The following is a 16,794-nucleotide window of genomic DNA, read 5'->3' on the forward strand; positions in this document are numbered from 1 at the left end:
TTTTGAAAAAATATATCCTTAATAAGGAATCTACTTTACTTGGTGATATTTCCTCCATTATTAATTGTAAATGAAAATGAAAGAGAGAGTTTTATAAGCTTAACAAGAAGGCCTTAGTGAGTAGAATTAAGGACAACCCCAAGATGTTCTACACATACATGAGGGACAGAAGGATGACAAGAGAGGGTAGAACCTTTCAGAGATAAAGGAGGAAACATGTGCCTGGAGGCGGAGGAGGTAAGGGAGGTTCTTAATGAATAGTTTGCTTCAGTGTTCACTGGGGAGAGGGACTTTGACGAATGTGAGGTCAGTGTAGAACAGGCTAATGTGCATGTTGAGGTTAAGAAAGTGGTAATGTTGGAGTTTCTGAAAAACATTAGGGATCAGATGGGATATCCCCCAGGTTACTACGGGAGGCGAGGGAAGAGATTGCTGGGGCGTCAACGATGATATTTGTATCGTCCCTGGCCACAGGAGTGGTACCAAAGGATTGGAGGATGGCTAATCTTGTTCCCTTGTTCAAGAAAGGTAATAAGGTTAATCCTGGGAATTATAGACCAGTGAGTCTTACGTCAGTGATGGGCAAGCTATTGGAGAGGATTCTTAGGGACAGGATTTACAAGCATTTGGAGAAGCATAGTCTTATTAGGGATAGTCAGCATGGCTTTGTGAGGGGCAGGTTGTGCCCCATGAGCCTAATTGAGTTTTTCGAGGAGGTGATAAAACAAATAGATGAAGGTAAAGCGGTGGATGTGGTGTATATGGACTTTAGTAAGGCATTTGACAAGGTTCCCCATGGTAGGCTTATCCAGAAAGTCATGAAGCATGAGATCCATGGAGACTTGACTGCATGGATTTGGAATTGGCTTGCCCACACAAGGCAGAGGGTCGTAGCAGACGGAGAGTATTCTGCTTGGAGGTCGGTGACTAGTGGTGTTCCGCAGGGATCTGTTCTGGGACCCCTGCTCACTGTGATTTTTATAAATGACTTGGATGAGGAAGTGGAGGGATGGGTTAGTAAGTTTGCAGATGACATGAAGGTTGGAGGTGTTGTGGATAGTGTAGGAGGTTGTTGTAGGATATAGACAGGATGCAAAATTGGGTGGAGAAGGGGCAGATGGAGTTCAATCCAGAGAAGTGTGAAGTGATACACTTGAATGAACATGAAGGCAGAATACAAGGTTAATGGCAGGATTCTTAGCAGTGTGGTGGAACAGAGAGATCTTGGGGTCCAAGTCCATAGATCCCTCAAAGTTGCTACGCAAGTTAATAGGATGGTTAAGAAGATGCATGGTGCGCTGGCCTTCATTAGTCAGGGGATTAAGTTCGAAAGCCACGAGGTAATGTTGCAGCTCTATAAAACTGTGGTCAGACCACACTTAGAGTATTGTGTTCAGTTCTGGTCGCCTCATTATAGGAAGGATGTGGAAGCATTAGAGAGGGTGCAGAGGAGATTTACCAAGATGCTGCCTGGATTAGAGAACATGTCTTATGAGGGAAGGTTGAGCGAGCTAGGGCTTTGCTCTTTGGAGTGACGTAGGATGAGAGGTGACTTGATAGAGGTATATAAAATTATGAGGGGCACAGATAGAGTGGACAGCCAGAACCTTTTTCCCAGGGGGGCAATAGCCAATACCAGAGGACATGCATTTAAGGTGTGTGTGGAAAGTTCAGGGGAGATGTCAGAGGTAGGTTCTTTACACAGAGAGTGGTGAGCGCCTGAAACCACTGCCAGGGGTGGTGATAGAGGCTGATATAACAAAGGCATTTAAAAGGCTCTTAGGTAGGCACATGGATGTGAAAATAATGGAGGATTATGGGCTGTGCAGGAGTGAAGGGTTAGACTGATCAGGGAATGGGCGTTTATATAGGTCGGCACAACATCGTGGCCAAAGGGCCTGTAGTGTGCTGTACTGTTCAATGTTTTATGTTCTGGAGGTTGGCTTATTATTTAGGAGAGCAAATTGAATGTTTGATGGGTGTTCTATTCACTGAAATGAATGGAATGGAAAATCAGGTGTGGTACATAATGGACAACCAGTTAATTATAGCCCAATTGGTTCCAGCCAGTGTTAAACTTTACCCCTTTTCTATCCATTAACGTGTCCACGTGGCAGTAACAAATGAACAGCCCCTGTCATAGAACACCACCTGTTCAGGAAAAGCTTCTGACAACGTTGCACATAAAATCAGCACTGCCGGTAAGTGATTAAGATCTCTATGACGTTCAGATTTTATGCATTCAGCATTTTCCAGGCTGGTCTCAGAGAATATTTATTCTATTTGTTAATGTTTTTGTCAGTGTGACACAACATATGGAAACAGGAGACACGAGAGACTCCAGATGCTGGAATGTGGAGCAAAGCATGAGAAGCTGGAGGAACTCAATGGGTCAGGCAGCCTCTATGGAGGGAAATGGACAGTTGATATTTCAGGTCGAGACTCCTCATCTGGACCTGGGGATTGTACAATCACTGGTAAACATTCTCACTTCCAGCTTATGAAGGAAAGAAGGTCATTGATCAAGCAGCTGAGGGTGGCTGGGCTGGGCTAGGACATTGCTCTGAAGAACTTTTGCAGCAATGTCCAGGGTCTGGGATGATTGATATTGGTATTGCTTTATTATTGTCACTTATACCGAGGTACAGTGAAAAACTTATCTTGCATACCGATCGTACAGGTCAATTCATTACACAGTGCAAGTAGATTGAGTTAGTACAGAGTGCATTGAGGTAGTACAGGTAAAAACAATAACAGTACAGAGTAAAGTGTCACAGCTACAGAGAAAGTGCAGTGCAATAAGGTGCAAGGTCACAACAAGGTAGATCGTGAGTCCATAGTCCATCTCATCGTATAAGGGAATCATTCAATAGTCTTATTACAGTGGGGTAGAAGCTGTCCATAAGTCTGGTGGTATGTGCCCTCAGGCTCCTGTATCTTCTACTTGATGGAAGAGGAGAGAAGAGAGAATGACCTGGGTGGGTGGGGTCTTTGACTATGCTGGCTGCTTTGCCAAGGCAGCAAGAGTTAAAGACAGAGTCCAAAGAGAGGAGGCTGGTTTCCTTGATGCGCTGGGCTGTGTCCGCAACTCTCTGCAGTTTCTTGCAGTCCTGGGCAAAGCAGTTGCCATACCAAGCCATGATGCATCCAGATAGGATGCTTTCTATGGTGCATCGATAAAAGTTGGTGAGCCATGTCCATTGTTCTTCATATTGCTCCAGCCAATGCAGATGTATCCCATTAACTTCACCTTAATCAGACTTCTGATACTATTCAGTCAAATGCCACCTTTATGTCAAAGGTTATGTCATTCCCACCTTATCTCTGGTATTCAACCACTTTTAAAAATCACTTGTTAGATTGTGTGTGACTGGTAAGGCCAGCATTTCTTTTCCTTGGGACAACGGCTCCCACTTCTCGAACCGAGAGTCCCGCTTCTCGCTCTGAGTCACGGCCCTCACTACCTGGAAAAGAACTGGGTCCCGACACTCACCTCTTTATATGGCTCCCACTTCTCGCACTGAGAATCCCTTTTAATGATCAGAAAGGCCTGCACAACACAGTGACTCACTAATCACCCATCACCAATTATCAAGAGCAATAAAGAATAATCCCAAATCCTGAAAAAATTGTCAATTAATCACTGATTTGCATTGAAATGTGAACATGTTGTGCTACTGGGTCTTGCTTCAATAGAAACTTGCACAGAAATCCTCAAACTAGTGCTCAACAGAGAGAAAAGTCTTGGGTCACTGGCTCAGTGTTTTGTGATGAGCACCTCCTATGAATGCTGCCTTTACTGTATCCCTACCGCTTGAGGCTGAAACCATCAGGTGAAGATTGATGCATCCCATACAGAAATACCATTCTATCCGATTCACGCCCATCCAGGAGGTTGGCACACCAGCGGTTCCAGAGTAAACATCTGATGCAAACAGTTCCCCTGTAGGAAATTAATAAAAGTTTATTCAAAGTTAGCCTGCCAGATATGATCCAGTGAAGTGATTCATTGGTATGAAAAGTCAACAGGAGTTACTTGGGGTAAACATATTGATGTTTGTTGGCTTTTGCTGTGAATGTAAAATTTGCCTTCTGAACATGGCATCGATATTGCAAATTCTAGAATTATAAAGTGATGAAATGTTGTTCTCTCTTGTCTTTGTTTTAAAACAAAAAAAACTCTGCTTAGTGTCAGATCACTGTGGGTCTTGTTTTCTTGATGTGATACCTTTCTGAAAGGTTTCAGACCCAGCAGTTGTTTGCAGGCAGGCAAAGGAAGAAGGAATCAAGCAGGAGTCAGCAGTTCTGGAAAGGAGGTCTTGGAAATTCCATCAGCTGCCAAATGTTTTGCAAGCTGGTTATAATGGCTGTCTGCCTGCTGTAAGTTCATGAGACTTCCTTGCACACCTAGGCAAGATTTTAGTACTGAACAAAGAAATATGCATTTAATCAAATAATGAATTGGTCATAGACCAAGGATTGGAGGTTTTTTTTGAGGATATAAACTGGTAGAATAGATAAGAGAGAACCAGTGGATGTTGCTGTATTTGGATTTCCAGAAGGTCTTTGATAAAGTCTCATTTAAGAAGATAGCATCCAAAATTAAAGCACATAGAATTTGAGGTGAGATATTGGACTGAAAACTTAACAAACAAGAAGCAGAGAGTAGGAATAAATGAGTGGCAGGTGGTGACTAACAGGGTGCCAGATGGATCAGTGCTTGGGACCCAGCTATTTACAATATTTATCAGTGATTTCTTTTACCATGAGCACAACTTGATCTACAGGGCATGCCCCACAGCCTTTCACTTCACAACTCTTATGTTTCTTTCTTTGTGTTCTCACTATTTAATTGCCCTAAGTTTATGGCTTTTGTTTTTTTTTCTCTCTAACTGCTGCCATTGACTCATCAACAGAATGATGTCTACAACAATGGCCTCCCTCTATCAGAGATATTCCATTTGTTCTATCCATCCCTCCTCCACCTTCCCTGCAATTTAACACTAACTCATTTTCTCCTAGTTCTGACAAAGAGTCTTTGACCTGAAATTTTAACCCAGTTTCCCTTTCCACCACAGCAGCTTGACCTGCTGAGTTTTTCTAGCATCTTCTATTTTTAATTCAGATTTCCAGCATTTGTGAGTTTTCTTTTTATTTTCATTATTTAAACGCTGACAGATTGGGAAATGTTGATGTACAAAGAGATCAGAGTGTCCTGATACACTAGTCATTGCAAGCAAATAGTATGTTGGCCTTCATTGCAAGAGATTTCGAGTGCAGAAGCAAGAATGTCTTCCTACAGTTGTACAGCATCCCGGTGAGATTGCACCCGGAGTACTGCATGTTGTTTTGGACTCCTTACCGAAGAAAGGATACACTTGCCGCAGAGGGAGTGCAATGGAAGTTCACCGGACTGTTTTCTGGGATAGCAGGATGGTCAAATGAGGACAGATTGGATCAACAACACTTCTCTTCACTGGAAGTTAGAAGAATGAAAAATGATCTCATTAAAACATGTACAATTCTGACAGGGCTTAACGGGCTGGATCCTCAGAGGGTGTTTCCCCTGGATGCCTAAAACCAGGAGTCATGAGTCTTAAGATGTGAGTTGTGTCACTTAGGACTGTGGTGAGGAGAAATTTCTTCACCCAGAGAATGGTGAACCTGTGGAACTATGTACCACAGAGAAGTGTGGGATGCAAGTAGCTGAATATATTTAAAGAGATAGATTTTTTGACACAGAAGGCATTAAGGAGTGAGAATGGGAATATGGTATTGAGACAGAGGATCAGCTATGATCATGTTGAATGGTGGGGTTGGCTCAAAGGAATGAATGGCCCACTCCTGCTCTTATTTTTCTACATTTCTATGTTTTTATTCAAGTTTCAACTCTCTTTGGCAGCTCATACAACTGCTGCCAGCAGTTCCTGCCAGCAATTGCACTCACTGCTTTTTCCCACCAAGTACACTCCAATATATATCCCAAGGTAACACCATACATTCCAATCTAAGATAATAAGAGAGTGGAATGTTCCTGTCACAATGTTATGATCTCTCAGTCCTTCCCCCACCAACCACTCTTCTTCCCATACCCGACTGGGAGAATGTGGCATTGTGCAGTGAATGATGCGTAATTTGAAACAATTATGGAAGGCCACAGAAAGCTTTCTGCACGCTGCATATGTTCAGGGCAAATGCTGAAAACGTGGTTGCAAATGCCAAAATCTCCACCTAAATATAAAATGAAATCTGGAAGGAAAAATGTTCTTTTCCATCCAAAGAGAAACAAAGCAACTTTAGTGTTATTTAAGGGCCTGGCAATTGCATATGTTATTGATGTCAGGGCGAGAACTTATGGCAATTTTACACTTGGAATATTTGGAAATCGGAGTCCAAAACTTTGTTGAAATTAAACTGCATATGAAGTTCAAAGAGTGAAAATTTTAACAGTTTTTTGCTTGTTTATTTTATTGTAATTTAAGCCACCTTATAAGTTAGTGGATCAACTTTTCTTCCAGAGTCAACAAAACTCCAGAACAAAAATCCAGACCATCCCCATACCAAAGTCTTAAAGAAGACTATGCTAATCCCCTGAAGCCAAATTTCCTCTAACCTCCCCCTCCCATCTCCCATTCTGCCATCATATTCACTCTTATGAAGATCAAAAAAGCTGCAGATGCTAGAAATCTAGAACAAAAATAGAAAATGCTGGAAATACTCTGCAGGTCAGGAAGAGAAACAGAGTCAATGTTTCAGGTCAGAGACCCTTCATCAGAACTGAAAAGGAGACAAAGGAAGCTTGTGAAGCTGCAGGGAGAGTGGGAAGAAGAATAGCTCTGATGAGGTAAAACTGGACTAATCATGGGGTTATTCGGTTTTATGTTCAGCCTGGCCTACTCATTGCTTCTCCAATGGTCTCTGCAAATCAAGGCCTGATGTGACATACACTGTACACACTAAAATATCAGATGTTTCAGACTCCTGATGTTTGCAGATATTGATGGGTATATTACAGCACCTCTAGACGAAGAAAAAATGGTCTGTCTCCTACTCACTGTGAGAGAACTCATGCTGAATGTAGTGCATAGATAGGCAGTGTGCAGATAAAGGATCAACCTTGATCATTATGCCTTCATAGTGAAAGAGTATTTTTGGAGTTAACGAGAAATAAAAATGAGTAGCATGAGATTGAGATTTGCATGAGATTCAATTATTTCTAAATGTCTCAAATACTTAGGTGCAATACACTTGGAGTCTTCATTCAAGTTTGGTGATGATATAACACTAGCCAGGAAAATAGATATAGATATTTATTTATTAGTCACATGTACATCGAAACACACAGTGAAATGCATCTTTTTGCGTTACTGAGAATGTGCTGGGGGGGCAGCCCGCAAGTGTCGCCACTCTTCCGGCGCCAACATAGCATGCCCACAGCTCCTAATCTGTATGTTTTTGGAATGTGGGAGGAAATCAGAGCATCTGGAGGAAACCCACTCAGACACACAGGGAGAACATACAAACTCCTTACAGACAGTGGCGGGAATTGAATCCGAGTCTCTGGCGTTGTAATAGCATTAAGCTAGCCGCTACACCACCATGCCGCCCAAAGGAGGCACTGCTGAAATTCGAACTCAGGATCTCCTGTTTACTGGACAGGCGCTTTAACTAACTAAGCCACGTAAAGTTCTGAAGAGGATGCAAAAAGGCTGCAAAGTGATATGGACAGGAAAAGATGAGTGGGCATGAAGATGGTAGATGAAGATGGTAGATAATGGAGTGAAATGTGAAGTTATTCATTCTGGTAAAGAAAAATAGAAATGTCAAATGTTTGTTAAGAGGTGAGGGGTGATAGCCTTTGTATTCAGAAAGTCCTGGGCAATCCTGCATAATAGATCACAAATAATTAGGAAAGCAACTAGTATGTTAACCATTATTACAAATGGATTGGATTAAAGGCGTGAAGAAATCATAATGCAATTTTATAAGTCCATGGGGAGACATTACCCTTTTACACTTTTGGTCTTCTTACTAAGACTTACTCTTGCCCTAGAGGGAGTGCAATTCCTAGGTAAAGGACATTGTCCAGTGAGGAGGGTTGGATAGTCTAGGCTAATTATCCTCAAATTTAGAAGAATTAGGTATGGTCCTGTTGAAACATACAAATTATTAATGGGTAAATACAGGGAGAATAGGCTGGAGATCTAGAAATTACAGTTTCAGAATAAAGAGTTGGGCATTTAGAACTGAGATGAACAGAAATTCCTTCAATCAAAGGGTATTTGATCTTTAGAACTCTCTACCGCAAGAACTATGAATGCCCAGTTGCTGAATATGTTCAATATAGAGGGCAATATGTTTTTGGATATAAATGAAATCAAAAAAAGTACAATTGGAGAAAAAATTAACAACTGATAAAGTAAGATATTATGGCAGTGTTTCTAAGATATGACCTCAAGAAATTCCCTGAGAGATTAAAAATCATTAGTGTCTTACAGAATCCCAAAGACCACAAGATATTATTGATGAGGTAAGTCATGCATCTGGAAGATCTTTGCAATCATCACATTTCAGCATCTCATGTTATTTCAGCAAATGTACAGGTTTTGCCTCCACCCCTCCATCTGGAAAGCCATTCTAAGTGTTGATCTTTCTCTATGAATAAAACGTGCTTCCCAATGATGTGGTAACTTTAGGATTGAAGTCTACATCCTTTCTCCAATTAACAATGTAAAAGAACACTAATATTTAAGTGTATTACTATAGATGGGCAACAGATTATGTTAATTTGCCTCAAAGCCATTACAGCCAAGGAATATATAAAGAACGATACAGATGCATTGTAGTAATGTAGTGTTTATGGTATTGGGCTAAAAATTCAAAGACTTGGATGAATAATCTGTAGATATTCACAACAGCTTGGAATTTTAAATGATAATTAAATTAATCTGGAATTGTATAAAAAGCATTAATGTCCAGGCCACAATTAAACTATTGCAGTGTCATAAAATCCCATCTGGTTAGCAATTCTTTACCTAGTTTGCTCAATATGTCACTTAAGAGAAGAGCTCACAAGGTTGGGGATAGTTTATTAGCATGAATAAATGAGTGCTATCAAAGCTCAATGTGAACTTAAGGAAAAGCATATCATTTGTCTGGGCACACTGTAACCTCCAGGACTGTTTTTATTGTTGTATGTCTAAGTTTACTCATGATACATGATTGGGTGGGAAAGTGAACTGTAAGGAGAAAGTAAGAATCAATTAAGGGGCTTGGGCAAGTAAAGAAGTAGGTAATTGGTGGCAGAATAAGTATAATTAGGAAAATGTGAAGTTATTTCACTTAAATCAGTTCAGTTCAGTTGACAGAAACAAATCTTTTTCAGGATGGCAAAATGTTACTGGCTCTGTTGTACACCAGGAAAGGTCAAAGTCTAGGCAAGCAGTCATGATACAGTCAGGGGCTTATCTATAGCTCTGAGCAAAACTCCAGGATGGTGTGTTGCCTCGCTAATGCCAGGATCAAGGATGTCTCTGAGTGGGCACAGGACATACTGAAAGGGGAGGGTGAGCAGTCAGAGGTCATTGTCCATATTGGTACTAATAACATAGGTAGGAAGAGAGATGAGGTCCTGCAGAGTGAATATCGGGAGTGAGGCAGAAGGCTATAAAGCAGGACTTTAGGAGTTGCAATTTCAGGATTATTCCTGGCACCACATACCAGCAAGGATAGGAATAGGAGGATAGGCCAAAAGAATGTGTGGCTAAGGAGCTGGTGCAGATGGGAGGGCTTCATCTACTTAAACTATTGTGATCTCTTCTGGGGCAGGAGTGACCTGTACAAGAGGGACAAGCTGCATCTGAACTAGAGGAGGAACAATATCCTTGCAGGGAGGTTTGCTAATGCTGCAACATCTGGGCTTAAACTAGTCTGGCAGTGGGTTGAGACCCAGTGCAGTGGTGTATCAGATGAAAAAGATGAAGCAAATACAAAGGTTAGAGCAAGCAAGTCCAGTAGTCAGGACCGGCAGGGGCAGAACAGGGAGCATGGATGGACAGCTAAGCTAAACTGCATTTACTTTAATACAAGAAGTCTCACAAGTAAGGCAGATGAAGTCAGAGCATGGATCAGCACACAGGATTGTGATATTATAGCTATGACAGAAACACAGTTGAGGGATGCGGAGAACTGGCAGCTCTGGGGAATCAATGCTTCCAGTGTGACAGAAGGTAGGAAAGGAATGGGAATTGTACTCTTGATTAGGGAGAATATCGTGGCAGAGAGGATATCCAAAGGGGAACATCCAGTGAGACCATATGGGTAGAACTTCCAAATACAAAAGAGGGATCACCTTGATGGGATTATACTATCAGCGTCCCAACACTCAGCAGAAATTAGAGGAGCATATATGTGGGGAAATCACAGGTAGGTTTAGGAATTATAGGGCTGTAATAGTTGGTGATTTTCACTTCCCTAATTTTGACTGGGAATACCTTAGTCCTATTTAGAAAACTTGCCTGGACACACTTAACAAGTTCTGCACCAAGTTTTCTGAAGCAATATGTAGATGGCCCTACAAAAGAAGGCCAACACTTGATCTCCTCTTTGGAAATGAGGTTGGGCAAGTGGTTGATGTATCAGTAGAGGAGCTCTTTAGGACTAGTGACCATAATTCTGTTAGTTTCAATATAGTTATGGAAAACAATAGGACTGATCCTCAAGTCAAAGTCCTAAATTGGGGGAAGGCTAATTTTGATGGCATCAGATAAGAACTCGCAAAAGTTGATTGGAAGAGGCTGTCTGCATGTCAAGGGACATCTGGCAAGTGGGAGGCTTTCAAAAGTGACACAGGGAGAGTTCAGAATCAGCATGTTCCTGTTAGAGGGAAGAGCAAGGACAGCAAGATTCCAGAAACTTGGTTGATAAGGGATATTAAGGTCAGGAAAAATAAGGAAGCGTTTGTCGGGTATAGGCAGTTGGGATCAAGTGATAAAGGATGTAGGAGTGCACTTAAGAAAGAAGCCACGTGTGAGGTGCTGGAGAACTGAAGGACAGCTAACATTGTGCCTTTATTTATGAAGGGCAGCAGGGTTAAGCCATGGAATTACTGGCTAGCGAGCCTTACCTCAGTGGTGGGAAAGTTATTGGAAAGGATTCTAAAGGACAGGATTTACTTGCATTTGGAAAGGCAGGACTGGTTAGGAATTGTCAGCATGGCTTTGTATGTGGGAAATCATGTCCCATAAATTTAATAGAGATTTCTGAAGAGGTGATCAAGAGGATTGATGAGGCAAAGTGTTAGGCATCCTCTTTGACAAGGTTCTGCATTATCCAGAAGGTTAGATCACATAAGAGATAAGATATCTTCATTAGTCACATGTATATTGAAACACACAGTGAAATGCATCTTTTTGTGTAGAGTGTAGTTCTGGTCACTGCACTACAGGAAGGACATGATTAAGCTAGAGAGGGTGCAGAAAAAATTCATAAGGATGTTGCCTGGATTGGAGAGTTTGAGTTATCAGAAATAATTCTATAGGAATCATGGAGTCATAGAAAGTACAGCACAATACAGGCCCTTCGGCCCACAATATTGTGCCAAACTTTAAACCTCGCCTAAGACTATCTAACCCCTTCCTCCCACATATCCCTCTATTTTAAATTCCTCCATATACTTATCTAGCAATCTCTTGAACTTGACCAATATACCTGCCTCCACCACCATCCCAGGCAGCGCATTCCATGTACCAACCACTCTCTGGGTAAAAAACCTTCCTTTGATATCTCCCCTAAACTTCCCACCCATTACTTTAAAGCCAGGCCCTCCTGTATTGGGCATTGGTGCCCTGGGAAAGAGACGCTGGCTGTCCACCCTATCTATTCCTCTTAATATTTTGTATACCTCTATCATGTCTCCCCTCATCCTCCTTCTCTCCAAAGAGTAAAGCCCTAGCTCCTTTAGTCTCTCCTCATAATGCATACTCTCTAATCCAGGCAGCATCCTGGTAAATCTCCTCTGCACTCTTTCCAATGCCTCCACATCCTTCCTATAATGAGGCGACCAGAACTGGACACAGTACTCTAAGTGTGGTCTAACCAGAGTTTTGTAAAGCTGCATCATTACCCCGCGGCTCTTAAACTCAATGCCACGACTTATGAATGCTAACATCTCATAAGCTTTCTTAACTACCCTATCCACCTATGAGGCAACTTTCAGTGATCTGTGGATATGAACCCCCAGATCCCTCTGCTACTCCACATTACCCAGAATCCTGCCATTAACTTTGTTCTCCGTCTTAGAGTTTGTCCTTCCAAAGTGTACCACCTCACACTTCTCCGGATTGAACTCCATCTGCCACTTGTCAGCCCAGCTCTGCATCCTATCAATGTCCCTCTGCAATCTTTGACAGTCCTCCACACTATCCACAACACCACCAACCTTTGTGTCGTCTGCAAACTTGCCAACCCACCCTTCTACCCCCTCATCCAAGTCATTAATAAAAATCACAAAAAGTAGAGGCCCCAGAACCGATCCCTGTGGGACACCGCTGGTCACAGCCTTCCAATCTGAATGCACTCCCTCCACCACAACCCTCTGCTTTCTACAGGCAAGCCAATTCTGAATCCACATGGCCAAGCCTCGCTGGATTCCATGCCCTTTGACCTTCTGAAGAAGCCTACCATATGGAACCTTGTCAAATGCCTTACTAAAATCCATATAGGCTATGCCTTTTTTCCCCCTGGAGCAAAGGAAGCTGAGAGGTGACATGATAGAGATATATAAAATTATGAGAAGTATAGATAGGGTAGAGAGCCAGTGTCTTTTTCCCATGGCAGGCATGTATAAAACTAAGGGCTATAGGTTTAAGGTGAGAGGGAGGATGTTCAAAGGGGTAAATTCTTCACAAAAAGAGGAGTTGGTATCTAAAATGAGCTGCCAGAGGAGGAGGTAGTGGAGGCAGGAACAGGAACAGGAAAAATGTTTAAGAGGCATTTGGACAGGTACTTAAATGAGCAGGGCTTAGAGGGATATGGAATTAATGCAGGCAAGTGGGATTAGTTATAGATAGGCATGATAGTCGGCATGATCAGAACTGAGCTCATGGCGATTCACATCTTACATAAGTAGCATAGATAGAAAAACAGAGCACAGTATATTCAATTAAAAATTTTTAAATTGCAAATGCTGGAAATTGGCTCAAAAGGGAAGGGGAGAGGGAACAGGAGTGCAGTAGTGATAGGGGATTCATTGGTTAGGGGAACAGATAGGAGACTCTGTGGATGAGAACGAGAATCCCGGATGGCACATTGCCTCTCAGGTGCTAGGGTCAAAGATGCTTTGGATCGAGTCCACAGCATTCTTAAGGGGGAGGGAGAGCAGCCAGAAGTCATGGTCCACATCAGTACCAATGACGTAGGCAGGAAGGGTGACAAGATCCTGCAGAGAATTAAAAGACAAGACTTCCAGGGTGGTGAACTTAGGAATGCTACCCGTGCCACGTGTTAGTGAGGCAAGAAATAGGAAGATAGTACAGTTTAACACGTGGCTAAGCAGATGGTACAGGAGGGTGGGCTTCAGATTTTTGGATCATTGGGCTCTCTGCCAGGCCAGGTGGGATCTGTACAAATGGGATGGTTTGCACCTGAACTTGAGGGGGACCAATATCTTTGTGGGAAGGTTTGCTAGTGCTGCTCAGCAGGATTTAAGCTGAAGTTGTAGGGGGGTGGGAACCAGAGTGGCAGGGCAGCAAATGGAGAGGCTGTGGGAAAGTAGATGTTAGGCCTACAAGCATCGACAGAAATCAACTGGCTGATGAACATGGTGGGACTAATGTTCTGAGATGCATCTATTTCAATGCAAGCAATATTGTAGGTAAGGCAGATGAACATCATAATTCAACATGGATCAGCATGTTGAATTATGATGTTGTAGCCATTAGTGAGACTTGGTTGCAGGAGGAGCAGGACTGGCAGCTTAATGTTCCGGGGTTCCGATGTTTTAGACATGATAGAGAGGAAGGCATGAAAAGGGAGGAGTGACATTACTCATGAGGGAAAATGTCACGGCAGTGCTCGGAGAGGACATACTGGAGGGCTCATCTACTGAGGCAATATGGGTGGAACTGAGGAATAAGAAAGGGATCGCCACGTTAATGGGACTATATTATAGACCTCCCAATAGTCAGCAGGATTTAGAGCAACAAATTTGTAGAGAAATAGCAGACAGTTGCAAGGAAAGTAAGGTTGTGATAGTAGGTGATTTTAGCTTTCCACATATTAACTGGGACTCCCATAGTGTAAGGGGATTGGATGGGATAGAGTTTGTCAAATGAGTTTAGGAAAGTTTCCTTTATCAATATGTAGAGGTCCCAACTAGAGAGAGCACGATACTGGATCTCCTCTTGGGGAATGAGACAGGGCAGGTGACAGAAGTGAATGTAGGGCAACACTTTGGATCTTGTGATCATAATTCCATTAGTTCAAGATAATTATGGAGAAGGATAGGACTGGTCCTAGGGTGAAATTCTAAATTGGAGGAAGGCTAATTTTGATGGCATCAGAAGGAATCTGGAAGGTGTGGATTGCGGTAGGTTGTTTTCCAGCAAAAAGATGCTTGGTAAGTGGGAGGCTTTCAAAAGTGAAATATTGAGAGTACAGAATCTGTATGTCCCTGTTAGAATAAAAGGCAAGGCTAGCAGGTTTAGGGAACCTTGGTTATCAAGGGATATTGAGGCCCTGGTAAAGAAAAAGAAAGTGGCGCATATCAAGTACAGGCAATTACGATCAAATGAGGTGCTTGAGGAGCATAAGAAATGCAAGAGAACACTTAAGAGAGAAATCAGGAGAGCAAAAAGAGGACATAAGGTTGCTCTGGCAGACAAGGTGAAAGAGAATCCCAGGGGTTTCTATAGCTATATTAAGAGCAAAAGGGTAGCAAGGGACAAAATTGGTCCTCTTGAAGATCAGCATGGTCAACTATGCATGGAGCAGAAGGAGATGGGGGAGATCTTAAATGAATTTTTTGCATCCGTACTTACTTTGGAGACAGACGCAGAGACTACAGAACTGAGGCAAAAGAGTAGTGAGATCATGGACCATGTCCAGATTACGTAAGAGGAGGTGCTGGCTGTCTTGATGTGACTGAAGGTGGATAAATCCATAGGGCCTGACAAGGTGTCCCCTCAGACCTTGTGGGAGGCTAGTACAGTCCTGATGCAGGGTTTCAACCCAAAATGTCGACAATTCCTTTCCTCCCACAAATGCTGCTTGACCTACTGGATTCTTCAAGCATATTGTCCGTTTCTCTGTGGAAAGAGAAATAGGGTTAAATTTGGAAGTCATAACCCTTTGTCAGAATTGGGAAAGAGAAAAACAAATTAGTTTTCAGTTACAGAATGCATAAAGGAGGGATTGGTAGAACAAAGAAATTATCTCAAATGGGGGAGGCTGAGTTTGGTGATATGCTATTTATGAAGCCATCTGGTTGACAGGTTAATTAGAACCAAAAAAAAACACAAATATTGGAAACATGAAATAAAAACAAAAAAATGCTGGAAACATTCAGACAGCATCTGTGGAAAGAGAAACAGAGGAAGGAGAAAAGAGAAACAGAGTCAATGCTTCAGGTCAAAAGCCGTTTGTCAGTTTAATGAGAACACTTAGAAAAAGAGGAAAACAAACAAAGGGACATGTAAAAGCTATTGCAAACAGCTCAGAATCATTGCGTTGTTGTATCTGGAATCAATGAAAGCTTAAGAAACAGTTTGTCATCTTCTGCCTGGGCATGTTGTAGCCTCCAGTATTGCTTTTATTGTAGCATATCCAAGTTTATTCATGATACCTGGCTGTGTGGGAAAATGAGCTGTAAGGAGGATACAAGAGTCTACTAAAGGATGTCGGCAGGTAAACAAGTAGGTAATAGGTGACAGAATGAGTATAGTCGGGGAAACATGGGGTTATTCACTTTGGCAGTAAGAACAGAAAAACTGAATATTTTTTTAAATGGTGAAAAAGGGTTTAAAGAGAGATTTTGGTACATGGGTTCATGAAACTCAGAACATTAAAATGCAGATTCAGCAAGCAATTAGGAAGATAAAATGATATGCTGGACTTTAATATAAGAATATTGGAATATAAGAGTGATTGCTGCAATTCTAGGAGTATTTGGTGAAGCCAAACCTGGTGTATCATGTACAGTTTTAGTCACCATACCCAAGTAAGGATATACTTGCCTTGGAGTTAGTGCAGCTTAGATTCTCCGAATTGATTTCTGGGGTGAGGGGTGTACTGTGATGAAAAACACGATGACGCTGGAGGAACTCAGCAGGCCAGGCTGCATCTGTGGAGAAAAGCAGGCGGTCAATGTTTCGGATCAGGACCCTTCTTCAGGACTGAAGATAGGAAAAGGGGAAGCCCAATATATAGGGGGGGAAAGCAGAGCAGTGATAGGTGGACAAAAGAGGTTCTCTCTCTGTGCCCTCCGCTCTACCTTCTCTGCTATACACAGACACCTTCCGGCCCTCTCTCTTTCTCTTCCACAGCTCCAGACCTCGCTCTCCAAGTTGTGCCCAGGACCATTATTTTTTGTCGTTCTATCACCGCTCTGCTTTTCCCTCCTATATATTGGGCTTCCCCTTTTCCTTTCTTCAGTGCTGAAGAAGGGTCCTGACCTGGAACGTTGACTGCCTGCTTTTCTCCACGGATGCTGCCTGGCCTGCTGAGTTCCTCCAGCGTCATCGTGCTTTTCATCTAGATTCCAGCATCTGAAGTCCTTTGTTTCTCTGAGGGATGTAC

The sequence above is a fragment of the Pristis pectinata genome, chromosome 10 (genome assembly GCF_009764475.1).
Source record: "Pristis pectinata isolate sPriPec2 chromosome 10, sPriPec2.1.pri, whole genome shotgun sequence".
Taxonomy (NCBI): Eukaryota; Metazoa; Chordata; class Chondrichthyes; order Rhinopristiformes; family Pristidae; genus Pristis; species Pristis pectinata.